We start from the raw sequence: 14,188 nt of genomic DNA on the forward strand, positions 1-14,188 counted from the left end.
GCTGTAGTTTTCCACTTTATAATTGCTCTCCTGACCATCAGTTCACACACACACACACACACACACACACACACACACACACACACACACACACACTCACACACTCTTCCAAGCCTAACAGTTTCTCTCCTCCCTAAATTCCTCAGTTATCTTGGTTTGCCTGTAGACAGTTCTCCTTGTCCTTTGTTGTCAGGCCTAACTCTTACTCACATTGCTAAATAGTAACACAATGTCATAATCTTTACTGGTCCTACACTCACACATTACCAGGTAGTAGATTCTAACACATCTCACACAGTTTCGGAGTATAATAATTAGTCACTAGAAAGTACTAATCACTTAAAACAAGAACATTTCACAACTATATTTAAGGGTGGAACATTTAGTCATTACTTTTAACCTCTATATATTTGAATTTCTATATCAGGGTGTTTTTCTGCTAAGGGGACAGGACAACTTCACCGCATCAAAGGGACGATGGACGGGGCCATGTACCGTCAAATCTTGGGTGAGAACCTCCTTCCCTCAGCCAGGGCATTGAAAATGGGTCGTGGATGGGTATTCCAGCATGACAATGACCCAAAACACACGGCCAAGGCAACAAAGGAGTGGCTCAAGAAGAAGCACATTAAGGTCCTGGAGTGGCCTAGCCAGACCTTAATCCCATAGAAAATCTGTGGAGGGAGCTGAAGGTTCGAGTTGCCAAACGTCAGCCTCGAAACCTTAATGACTTAGAGAAGATCTGCAAAGAGGAGTGGGACAAAATCCCTCCTGAGATGTGTGCAAACCTGGTGGCCAACTACAAGAAACGTCTGACCTCTGTGATTGCCAACAAGGGTTTTGCCACCAAGTACTAAGTCATGTTTTGCAGAGGGGTCAAATACTTATTTCCCTCATTAAAATGCAAATCAATTCATAACATTTTTGACATGCGTTTTTCTGGATTTTTTTGTTGTTATTCTGTCTCTCACTGTTCAAATAAACCTACCATTAAACTTATAGACGGATCATTTCTTTGTCAGTGGGCAAACGTACAAAATCAGCAGGGGATCAAATACTTTTTTCCCTCACTGTAGCTAGCTAGCTAAACTAAGCTAGCTAGCGAGCTAAGCTAGCTGAGCTAGCTAGCTAAGCTAAGCTAGCGCTAACTTACGTTGAGCTTCAGTTACTCAAATAGATATTTTAGAATGTATGTTTTGTACTCATACAATAAATTAGTAATAGTAGTATTAGAAGTAATAAATAACAATGGGATTACATACTCTTCTGATGCTTGAGTAGGGCCCTGGACACGATAACCTTCGTTCTCGTCATTGGGGTCTGGTTTGTCCGGTCTAAGCAGGTCCTCATCGTCCGATTCAGAGTCAATGGGGATACATGGAGTCCAACTTTCATCTGTTACAATTGCTAATGCCTCTGTAACTATATATTTCTTACTAGAGCCTGCCATATTTGTATAAACTTTGCGTTTTCCCTCCGAAAGTCAAGTGCTGTTGTGCGCTCTGCGTAACCGTGCGTAATGCAGCAAGTCAACTAATGTGATACAATTTTTTTTCCCACCTTTATTTAACCAGGTAAGCCAGTTGAGAACTTGCTTAAGCTTAAGAGCTTTCCACACCTGGATTGTGCAACATTTGCCCATTACTCTTTTCAAAATTCTTCAAACTCTGTCAAATGGGTTGTTGATCATTGCTAGACAACCATTTTCATTTCTTGCCATAGATTTTCAAGTAGATTTAACTCAAAACTGTAACTCAGCCACTCAGGAACATTGGCTGTCTTCTTGGTAAGCAACTCCAGTGTAGATTTGGGTGTTTTAGGTCATTGTCCTGCTGAAAGGTGAATGAATCTCTCAGTAAATATATAATAAATAAATAATATGCCATTTAGCAGACGCTTTTATCCAAAGCGACTTACAGTCATGAGTGCATAATTTTTTTTTGTGTATGGGTGGTCCCGGGGATCGAACCCACTACCTTGGCGTTACAAGCGCCGTGCTCTACCAGCTGAGCTACAGAGGACCACCAGTGTCTGGTGGAAAGCAGACAACCAGGTTTCTCTAGGATTTTTCCTGTGTTTAGCTCCATTCCGTACATTTTTTATCCTGAAAAACTCCCCAGTCCTTAAAAATTAGAAGCATACCCATTACATGATGCAGTCACCACTATCCTTGAAAATATGGAGTGGTACTCAGTAATATGTTGTATTGGATTTTCCCCACACAACACTTTGTATTCAGAAGAACTTATTATGCGACTTGTTAAACACATTTTTACTCCTGAACATATTTAGGCTTCCATAACAAAGGGGATGAACACTTATTGACTAAAGACATTTTTTATTAATTAGTACAAATGTATTTAAAAAAACAATTCCACTTTGACATTCTAGGGTAATGTGTGGAGGCCAGTGGCAAAAAAACTCTAAATTTAATCCATTTTAAATTCAGGCTGTAACAACATTTTGAAAAAGTAAAGGGGTGTGAATACTTTCTGAAGTGCATTCGGAAAGTATTCAGACCCATTCCCTTTTTCCACATTTTGTTACGTTACAGCCTTATTCTAACATTGATTAAATTCATCAATCTACACACAATACCCTATAATGACAAAGCGAAAACAGGCGTAGAAATGTTTGCAAATGTATTTAAAAAAATAAAAAACAGAAATACCTTATTTATTAAGTATTCATACCCTTTGCTATGAGACTGAAACTTGAGCTCAGATGCATCCTGTTTCCATTGATCATCCTTGAGATGTTTTTCCAACTTGATTGGAGTCCACCTGTGGTAAATTCTATTGATTGGACATGATTTGGAAAGGCACACACCTGTCTATATAAGTTCCCACAGTTGACAGTGCATGTCAGAGCAAAAACCAAGCCATGAGGTCCAAGGAATTGTCCGTAGAGCTCCGAGACAGGATTGTGTCGAGGCTCAGATCTGGGGAAGGTTACCAAAACATTTCTGCAGCATTGAAGGTCCCCAAGAACACAGTGGCCTCCATCATTCTTAAATGGTAGAAGTTTGGAAGCACCAACACTCTTCCTAGATCTGGCCACCCAGCCAAACTGAGCAATCGGGGGAGAAGGACCTTGGTCAGGGAGGTGACCAAGAACCCGATGGACACTCTGACAGAGCTCCAGAGTTCCTCTGTGGCGATGGGAGAACCTCCCAGAAGGACAACCATCTCTGCAGCACTCCACTAATCAGGCCTTTATGGTAGAGTGTCCAGACGGAAGCCACTCCTCAGTAAAAAGGCACATGACAGCCAGCTTGGAGTTTGCCAAAAGGCACTTAAAGGACTCTCAGACCATAAGAAACAATATGTTTTTAAGCGGCAGGGACTGGGAGACTAGTTAGGATCGAGGGAAAGATGAACGGAGGAAAGTACAGTGATCCTTGATGAAAACCTGCTCCAGAGTGCTCAGGACCTCAGACTGGGGCGAAGGTTCACCTTCCAACAAGATAACAACCCTAAGCACACAGCCAAGACAACGCAGGAGTGGCTTCAGGACAAGTCTCTGAATGTCCTTGAGTGGCCCAGCCTGGACTTGAACCCAATCGAACATCTCTGGAGAGACTGTAGTGTATTAAGATTGTCTTTGTTAAATGTTTTTCATGAAGAAATGGAATGTTGTTTATGTTAGTATCAAGAGGGAATGTTTTAGGTGTAATGCCACATACAACAGACAGGAGGTGTGTTGTAGACAGGGGAGACTGGTGATTGGCCAGAAGAGGGGGCATCATTGTTTATAAATAGGGGGGAAAACGAAGGAGAGGGCAGAACGAGCAGCCATTCTGAGGCGTCACTCTCCGGGTGTCATGTCACCTGTAACTTATGCTGTAACCTCGTGATTTTAATAAAAACCTCTAACACGATGCAGCATAAGTGGATTCTTTGATCGACAGCAATACCCACCAGCATTTGACGCGATACCACAAATGGAGGTCCTACCGAGATTCTGATTGCATCGTTCTGGTTCCTTCCTGAGGCGCGAGGTGACTACTGCCCAAGCCGGCTCTAAAGGTGAGATTACTCACAAGATTCGGGCAGTAGTTATTCCGCTGATTGGGGAGAGGGCATTGAAGGTGTACAGATTAAAAATACTTGGATCGTTGTTGATGTGGGGTGTTGCGGTCGATTACGGGTCTTTAAAAATATTCTAAAAATATATTCCATTGGTAACGGTTGACAATTGGAAATTATATTCCATGGGTAACGGTTGGCAATGGGAAATTCAGATATGCATTCATCTTTAGGGCACTGTACCGCTTTAAGACCTCAATGGGGGCCATTTTAGATAATGGGCCGGCAAATCCGTGTGCACGATAGAATGTGCATTCGGTGAGTTTTTGAAGAGAACTCGGTTTGATGGGATTTATCTGATTGTGATTATGATTCGACTCTCGTCCGACGGGATGTTTGATTGGGTTTAATTTCTCGGTGTAATGGTCATTCATCCACGGCAACAAAAACGGTAGGAGAAATAGGTTCAAAATAACTAAGGGCAGTGCAGGGTATGTCTTTGTGTAGTAGGCCGCAGTTAGCTAAAGGCTAATGCTGAATGCTAAATGTGTTTTGTGTCACAGTGTACCTAAGGCTAATGCTAAATGTGTTTTGTGTCACAGTGTACCTAAGGCTAATGCTAAATGCTAATGCTAATTGTGTTGCGTGCTACATGCTAACGTATCCTTAGAGGTCCATTGCGATGGGTTAAAGCCTCTTAAACTTGTTTGCATTTGGGTGGAATTCAGAGTTCTACGCAAATGTAAGGTCTGTTATGTGTAATTGTCTGATTGTAAGTGTAAAATAGAGAAACTGAGGTAGAACGCTGGCGTTCTCTGATGTGGGAAGCATGGGGTAAAGTGGATGTGCGCATGCGCTTGATTTTACGGGGCTAAAACTACGACATGCGGTTATGTGCTAAGCCTACAAAACACGGCATTATTGGTAAGGGTCATAGGTCTTTTGGGGTTACCCGACAGGGGAAAGTAGCCACAGATAAGGGGAAGTAACACGAATCTTCTAGTTGTGACATCGGCGCTTGGTTAAAGATGAAACTTGTTTTGTGACCTATTGAATTGATAAATGAGAGAGATATGTTGACGGAGTATAATGAATTGAATTAAATGACGGATTAAAATAAAATAAAATGTTTTTGAGCGATCTATTTAGTTCTGAGGTTAGTCTTAGAGTGAATAATGGGTGAACGAAGGAATATTGAATATGGTTGAAATAACTCAGTGATTGCATTAACTACTAAAATGTGATTCTGTGTCTCTGTTTTTCTGTCATATGAGAGGAGCAATACGATACGACAGGAGAGAGGAGGGGCTAACGTGTGACTGACGTGCGTCACGTGACAAGGTGTGACGCGGCAGAGGATCAGATATCAGGCTAGTTCACAAAATCATCCCTAACAAAATATGTGATGTTATGACAATTTTACATAGGCTTGGCAAATACTATTTGAATAAAATTTGCATTTTGGAGGCTATGTGCATCACTGGGGTTTAATTACAGTTGTGTTGGGAATCAAGGACTGACATTATTCTGTAAATTTAAGATAATTAGGTGCCTAAAGAGCAAGGGGGTTTATGGGAATTTGGTGTTGTAGGAGTAGAGGGCTTTGTTTTTAGGATTATAGTCTGAAGTTTAATACTTGCATTTTATTTCCTGATGGGTTATGGTGAGAGAGCCACTAATTGCTAAATTGGTAAGATAGGGTAGGGAAATAAAGAATTGATTTTAATTATTCATAATTTTTAATTGATTTTTTTATTTTAATTAGAAATGGTTTGATTGGTTTTTATAAAAAAAGAATTAGAGGTGGGGAAGCCATAGGCTATACAGTCTAAAATAGTTCACAATAAAGGAATATAAAAGGGTTGATATAGGGGATAAAATGGTAATCCTTTAACTAAAGTATTGCGAGGTTATCCGGCAAGTGAAACAAAAGTTGCCCTTCATTCTCAAACAAAAATTGATAAAATATTCCAGCGATAAGATAAACAAAGCTATAGAGATAAGGCTAAAAAGTAGAGCTTAGGGATGTTTATTCTCAGCTTCCAGTGATCATCCAGGAGGGTGATTATTGCATCAGAGATGAAGATGAATAATAGATAGAGAACAAGCAGAAACGACAATGAAGATGAATCCAAAACTCCAGAAGGAAGAAAATGAGAGGTCTGGAAGAGAAGAGTGAGGTTAAAGAAGACGAGGATGATGAAGATGAGTGATTGAGAAGAGGTCACTCTGTGATCAGAAGGAAGTTGGCAAGAGAGGAAGGAAGAAGGATACAAGAGATTCAAGTTCAGATGAAGACAGCGAGAAAGAGGAGACTGAAGGTGCTTTATGTTCAAGAGGATTTTATCCTACAATGACTAGCAAAGAAGAAATAGAGATATATACCGATGCTTATCATGCCTGGATAAAGCGAATAATTTAGAAGAAGTAACACGACTGGATGAAGATCCCAAGGATTGAAGGAGAAGAATAATACAGTGAGGCCAAAGGAAAGGCCACTAGTAAGAAGATGATATTTCGAGGACAGGACTTAGAAGATAACCTTTTGAAGAATACTGATATGTCAACAACGAGAAAGAACAGGACGAAGAAACTCTCAGAAAATTCAATCAAATACAATTTACAACTGGTGGAGAAGAAGGAGAAGAGAAGCGTTGGTTATGAAGAATCAGAGTGAACCAAATCAACAATCACTGTTACAGCTTCAACTGAACAAGATCAAATGCAATTGTACCAGTCACCAAGGGGGGTACCAGGTTATTCATATCCACAGCCAGTTTCTGGACAGACACAGAATTGGAGAGGAAGAGGACGAGAAGAAATAGAAGGAGGAGGAAGATTTCAGCTACACTTCCAGCAACTTTCAGAAGACTGTTATAATTATGGACAGGTTGGTTACTTTACCTGTTAATGCAACAAGTCAGGAGGAAGAACAGAGAACATTTTTAAGGAAGATACAGGGGCAATTCAAGATCACCTGTTCTCCAGGTGAACCCTAAAGATTCTAGAGTGCCTAGAAGATCCGGAAGGGGGGTGTCAGCTGAGAGCATCGATTAGAGAAGAAGACAAAATATCCAACAATTGAAGTAAAAACAACCGACCATTAGAAGTGATGGTGAATAGTGGAAAAACTTATCTGGGTTCAGCCTAAAGAGGTTAAACATCTCACTAATTAGGATAGGGATTTGAGGTAGTAAAACAGTTAATTACTCTTAAGATACTAATATTAGAAGATACTGTTATTGCAGTGTTGGGAAGAGATGCATTGTTTAAATTGAATTGTACAATAGGATGTACACTAAAAGGTTTTTCTGGTAGAAGATTTTAAAAAGTAGGGTTTTTTGGGAATCATATTTGCTTAAAAAGATAATATCATAGGAAGGATGATAATCTAAAGTTAAAAGGGGTGACTGTTATTCGGGGTTACATTCTTACACCAAGAGATTTCAGGCTAGGCTAAAAGGGTGTTTAGTCATTTGCCAAGTCTGTGTGTAAAGTCAAAAGCAGGTGGGGACTTTCCCAATCACATATTCTAAAAATTTGGTGGTAAAGGGATTTGTGTGAATAAATCAGTGGAAAAGGTTTTTAAAAGGTTAGGAGGAAAAGATTAGATTAAAATAAGTTAGGAGAACTAGGTTGAAGGAACTCTAAGACAGTAAGCTAAGTTTCAAAGTTAGTAGTAAGACAGAGAGAGAGAACAGTGGTGAAGGACATTTTAAAAGTTTAGTGGGAAGATATGGTAGGAGTTTAGATCTGTTAGGAGCAGATACATTGAGAAAGTATGTGTTGCTGAATGATAAGAGAAGATTGAGGGTGATTGAGTATCTATAGTTACAGTTCCCAGCAGGGAGATCAAGGTAATTATAGGTGTATTTTTTATAATCAAAAGTTTGAAAGTTTAGAGGTAGGACTGAGAGTGGGAAAAAGTGACACTTGTGGTGATAGATGGAAGTACAAGCAAAGACAACTTTTCTTTGGGGAAACTAGTGACATCAACACTTCAGTCTATTAAAACAACAGTGAGAAGCAATTTAACTCTTTCAACATTGATAGTTATTAAAGTCATAAATATATCGCATTTGATTATAAGGGAACCAATAGCTCCAGCACCAATTATAGGGGAAGGCTGTTATTAGGGTTAGGATGGTGACGTTCCTCCCACATGGAGAGATAAAGGGAGAAGTATTGTTATCAGGACCAGAAGTAGAAGCTGTTGCACCTAGTCAAGGGAGGTATTATTTTGCGTAATGTTACAGATAAAGATCAGGGAGAATATGTGTGTACTTATCTAGTGCAAGCATTAAAATTTGTTCAGCTTCCATAGTCACCGAGGGAGTTCAGGAGAAGTAGATTACAGTAGTCACTCCAACAGTGAATAATACACATAGGATATCGGTAGTGAAGAGTGTTAATACATCAACTAAGTCAACTACTTTAATGGTAACTTTGGAAGGGATTAATGATACGATGGTAATAGCGAATATAGGAAGTATGACACCGACAACTTTTCTGAAATTAAAGGGGGTAGCAAGACGAATAGGGTTAAAATAGGAGAGCAGATAGTGGTAGAGTCAATATAGATTCATCTCAAATAGAGAATATAGATTCATCATGGAGCTGCAGGATGAGGTCTTTGATTTTGATGACGGACAGGGAGAGGTATCTGATCAGTGCCGCTCGTTCTTCTGTTGTGGAAATTAGAGATAGATTAACTCATTCTGTAAGATCAGTGAGGAATCTTGAGGGTCCATGTCTGTTGAGAATTCTAGCACCGAACATGTTAGAGACGGTCGCGCGACCTCTATCAGGTTTGGGTCAGTCTTATGCTTTGTCATGACTGTGGTATCAGCAACAGTCATTGACAGATAAAATAATGTCGTTGTCAAAACATTTGTTTAAGCCTAGGTTTAGGTATTCTTGGTTAAATGAATTACCCTATGGGAATTTGTAGACGGTAGGAAAATCAGGTAACAGCGAATCCTGAATCATTAAAGGTGAAACTAGTGAGGGTTAAAAGTTGTTTTTGTTCTAATAAAACATATGAGGTAAGGGGTATGTTTATGGGAATATCAGATTGTGATGATTATAGGATGACTTTGGATAAGCATGAACATAAGGTTAGAGATGACAAATATAATGTAATTTTTATGTACCAGTTAGTAGGAACAGCAGGACTTTGATGGTTAAAAGATTAGCTTTTGACTGACAATGTGACTATGGGGAATTTTAGAGATATTTGGAGGGTTTGTGGTGATAAAGCGTATATATTCTTACCCTATGGATGGACAGGATTTTGTTACATGTCAACGTTGAAGCTTCCATATGAGGTTTCTACCATTATAAGAGGGATAGCACCGGACACAGCTAAATCTAGGGTTAAAAGGGTGACATGGCTACATGTCATAGTCTTCAAGCCTATCATTGAAGAATAAATCTAAGGGAGAAGGGGGGACTTTTTCCATGGTATGGTGTAACATTTGGGAAGATCATATTGATAATATTAGGTATACTTTGAGTCCAGATAGTTATATATGCATTGAAAATATAAGGGATGCGTTTGGGAGATCTGAGAAATCTTGGTTGCAAAATCAGGTAGGCCAGTAGGGGCAGTGATGGGTTACATTTTAATGGCAGCTTTGATAGCACTGTGGGATGTTTGTAATTTGTTACTGACCTTTGAGAAAGCTATGATATTGAGATAGGTTGGAGTGATGCCTGGAGACAACACTCAGATGCCGGTGTGGACTGTTCCTGATCTGGATAAAGATGGACAAGTGGAACTGATGGATAAATATCATTTTTGATTATTTGATCATTTTTCAATATTAGGGTGATGTTGGTATGATTTATGAATCAAAGGGGGGAATAGGTTTATGTGATTCATGCATCATTTATATATCATTTTTATATTCTTAGTGGATATTGATGTTTAATTTGAAAGGGTTGTTTTGCAAAAGATACTGTTTGGTCGTTTCTTTTCTTTTCTTCCAGAAGCATTTGGGGAAGAGTAGAGATTCAAATACTCAAACAAGGAGAATATGAAGGGACAATATGAAACGACAATGACTGAAGGAGATGAAACAAGGAGGGTGTGGCCGATTCCATCATCAACAGTCCATTGGAAGAGGAGACTACGGGGAGATGAAGTGTAGTGGACTACATTCCAGTGTCTGCAATGTAATATAGACATGTGTAATACATAATTTGTGTCATATTCTTAGGGATTAATTTTTGTAGAATGATATTTGATGTAATTGAATACATGTGAGGATCTTAGATGTTTTTGTTTATTTCGTGATGGAAAGGGACAGGGAAGTCTAGGCAGGGAGAGATTCACTGTAGAGTCCTATGGGTTGACCAGCCTTACAGTGGATGTTTTTGGATAGGATTTTGTTTGCAGGGGCTTACATGTGTATTTAGTTGCATCATAGTTTCAAATGCATTTACATGGTTTATGAGGTTATCTGGAGTACCGAGGTGGTTGCCTGGGGCAGAGGGACCGTGAGAGAATTTTACTGTCTTGATTGATGGATGGATTTGGAAAGATGGCTGCCGGACAGTTTTTCGCTCTTACACTCCATAAAGATTTATTCATAATTCATAGTAATGTATTCACACTTCATAAACAGTTGTTCATATTTAATAGAAAGATATTTACACTCTAGAGGAGAATGTTTTGGTTTAAGGTTAAAGATACTCAATAAGATAAATTGTTACTAGTCATAATCCTATTCTGTTTGGTTTCGAGACGTTTAGTTCGTCTCGAAGGGGGGAAATGTAGTGTATTAAGATTGTCTTTGTTAAATGTTTTTCATGAAGAAATGGAATGTTGTTTATGTTAGTATCAAGAGGGAATGTTTTAGGTGTAATGCCACATACAACAGACAGGAGGTGTGTTGTAGACAGGGGAGACTGGTGATTGGCCAGAAGAGGGGGCATCATTGTTTATAAATAGGGGGGAAAACGAAGGAGAGGGCAGAACGAGCAGCCATCCTGAGGCGTCACTCTCCGGGTGTCATGTCACCTGTAACTTATGCTGTAACCTCGTGATTTTAATAAAAACCTCTAACACGATGCAGCATAAGTGGATTCTTTGATCGACAGCAATACCCACCAGCATTTGACGCGATACCACAAGACCTCAAAATAGCTGTGCAGCAACGCTCCCCATCCAACCTGACAGAGCTTGAGAGGATCTGCATAGAAGAATGGGAGAAACTCCCCAAATACAGGTGTGCCAAGCTTGTAGTGTCATACCAAAGAAGACTTGAGGCTGTAATCGCTGCCAAAGGTGCTTCAAGAATGTACTGGGTGAAGGGTCTGAATACTTACGTAAATGTCATTCAGTTTTTGATTTGTAATACATTTGCAAACATTTCATTATGGGGTATTGTGTGTAGATTGATGAGGGGGGGAAATGTTTTAATCCATTTTAGAATAAGGCTGTAACGTAACAAAATGTGGAAAAAGTCAAGGGGTCTGAATACACTGTATATGGCATTGGCTTGGTTTTTCATAAAGGTAGTAAAACCTAGAATCTGTGGCTGAGAGGGGATAAAACAAAACTTTTATTTTCAATACTGATGCAATTAGCATGTGAAACACTTGCACAATATGGCCGAGCCTAACCACAGCTGATTGCGAGGAAACGGGCATCCGTCGACTACCTTCGGCCATTGTTGACATATTGTGCATCACGTGCAATGCATGAAGAGATTGAAAATATAAGTGACAGAATCTATCGGCGCTGGAAAAAGTCTGGTAAAAAAAACATAACTTGCCTGTGGTTACCTCCTACCGCCAAAAGGACCAACAGCAAGTACAATCGGTAAAGTAAGTGGGAAAATTGTATTCAACATTCTGGCTTGTAGAGATCCTCACGTCTTTTTTAGGGCAACTTCGGTCAGACTGATAATCCATGGACAAGCCTAAACCCTGTTGTGGAAAATAGGCACAAGCTTCAACCTCACTCACCAACATACATAACAGTGCCAATCGTGGTGGGTAGCCCAACAACCACCACTTGGCAGTGGTTGCCGACGGCGATGGTGGCAGCCTCCTCTGCATCACAAGCTGCAAGCTCCGCCTCCTTTTTAGCAGTTTCTTCTTCATTGAAACAACCAGCATGTTGCTTCTTCCTGAATGACCTTAAAGAGTCTGGACAATCCACTATGAAATCCCAGTATTACAATGGTAATAGTTTTTCGCTCAATCATTACGTAACGTGCAGAGGGAAAGTTTTGCCATGTAACCTCAAACTGAAAGGTAACAGGATGTAGATGAGAGCAGTTGTGCTAAGTATCACTAGTTCTCTGTTGTGGCACTCGCAAGTGGTAAGTGGCTTTCAACAAGTCCTTTCTTCACTGCCTCTGACTCAATTTCAAATTCCTCAAATACAGACGTGAAGGAATGTAGGCATACGCTTTAGCTGTGAATGACGGACGATAATGCAAGCTCACAGTACCTGTCCTCCTCATAGACCTCGTCGGGAATCTCGATTTTCTCCACTTTAGACATCACTGAACTCTCCGCTCTGGGCTCCACTGCGGTCGATCACCTAAGCACACAGAATTCACCATCATCCTGACTCAGCATATTGAATGAAAAATAACAGAATGGCTCAGTCATCATACAGGTCAGATTCTGCTTTTAGCCAACTGGTCTTTGTCTAGCCAAATAAGACAAGTATGGCAAGGAAACAATATAACCTTGTTGAATGCAGAAAGAGGTTGGCACTCAAGCTAGCAAAGTCATACTGTGGTCAGCAATCTTGTGAGTGTTGAAATCGCTTTTGGGGGTGTGAGGGGTCGGCGGTGGGGGGGTCTCAGTCTGGCTTTAAACATACTCTTGAAAGTTGTAATAGTAGAATGCACAAGGTGCAATTTCGAAATTGGGTAGTGCATCATCAGTTCTTCTTGTCATGTTAGTCATTGCATACCTTAGAGAGCTATTTATAACTTGTCAGAAATGTCCAGATCAAGTAGCCCATATCAGCTAATGTTTTTTTATTTAGGTTTTATAGCCCATAGATATTGTTGTACATTTTTGGTCACTCAAATATCACATGAATACACAGACATGGCAAAATGTATAGAATTGCAAGAAAATTAGCTTTAAAACAATTTTATTTGCACCCCATGACAAAATGTGTCAAATAAGCTTTAAACCTGCAAAATTCTCTCCACCAACAAGAGGAGTGTGAACCGTGTGTAATGAATAGTGCTTGTGCCCATAGAAATAGATGTGGCGTGCGTGGGATGTTCCCCAATGGTGGAAGGGGAAAAGGTTTGGGAACCCCTGGGTTAAGAGAACCTATCAACAGATCCAACAGTAGGTCCCATCTTACACGTGAACAACAGTAAACAGGGGACATACCCTGTGGGTGTCATGTGAGCAGTGTTTTGGAGCACAGAAGTACATACATGAATTTTGCAGTCATCATCCACAGGGTAGGAACCTAGCAGGGCCTCATTGTCGTCCAGTTTCTGCATGAACTTGTCAGTGGTGCTGAAAAGCTGCAGTTCCATGCTGGAGGCCGGGGTACCCACAACCATCTCCAATTTACCCTGGAGGAAAACGTAGACTAAGAAACTATCACATGGCCACAGGCTGTGCTGCAATGGCAGCAGACAGAGTGGCAATACATTATTACGTTTCAGAGGCACGAAGACCAAATTACCAACATAATTTAGCTACCTTGAATTCGGCGATGGTGATTCCCCTGTTGTATCGTTTATTCACCTCGAACGAACTGACACCGTGGAATTGGTGATCACAGTCACGCCACTGTCCATTTTCAAGCTTTCGTTTCGCCAGTGTTTAACTTATCAGGCAACAACGAGCACTTCAAAAAATACAACAGCTAGCTAGCTAGCATTCTTACCTAATGAAATAGTACAACTAGCTAGAAAGTTTACGGTTTAGAAATAGACAACTACGTTAGCTAGCTAATGTTAACTAAGTCCTTCCAGTTCCAGCTTGGTCGCTCACAAATATTTACCTGTTCTTTTGCGCTTTTCTTGACGATCTCTGTAAACAAGTTGCTACTATAAATTCACTGGGTGATTTTAGACTAAATCAATCCAGGGACCATGTGCTGTATAATATCAGTGAACGGGTGGTTGTTGTTTTTCCCCTCAACGACGTCACAGATCCTTCTA

At 40.2% G+C, this 14,188-nt stretch overlaps 1 pseudogene; it reads right to left on the bottom strand.

Moving 5' to 3' along the window:
• Positions 1-11,970: 11,970 nt before the first annotated feature.
• On the bottom strand, positions 11,971-14,180 carry LOC121567059 (annotated as a pseudogene).
• Positions 14,181-14,188: the final 8 nt, after the last annotated feature.

This window comes from Coregonus clupeaformis, chromosome 5 (assembly GCF_020615455.1).
Source record: "Coregonus clupeaformis isolate EN_2021a chromosome 5, ASM2061545v1, whole genome shotgun sequence".
In the NCBI taxonomy this organism is placed as follows: Eukaryota; Metazoa; Chordata; class Actinopteri; order Salmoniformes; family Salmonidae; genus Coregonus; species Coregonus clupeaformis.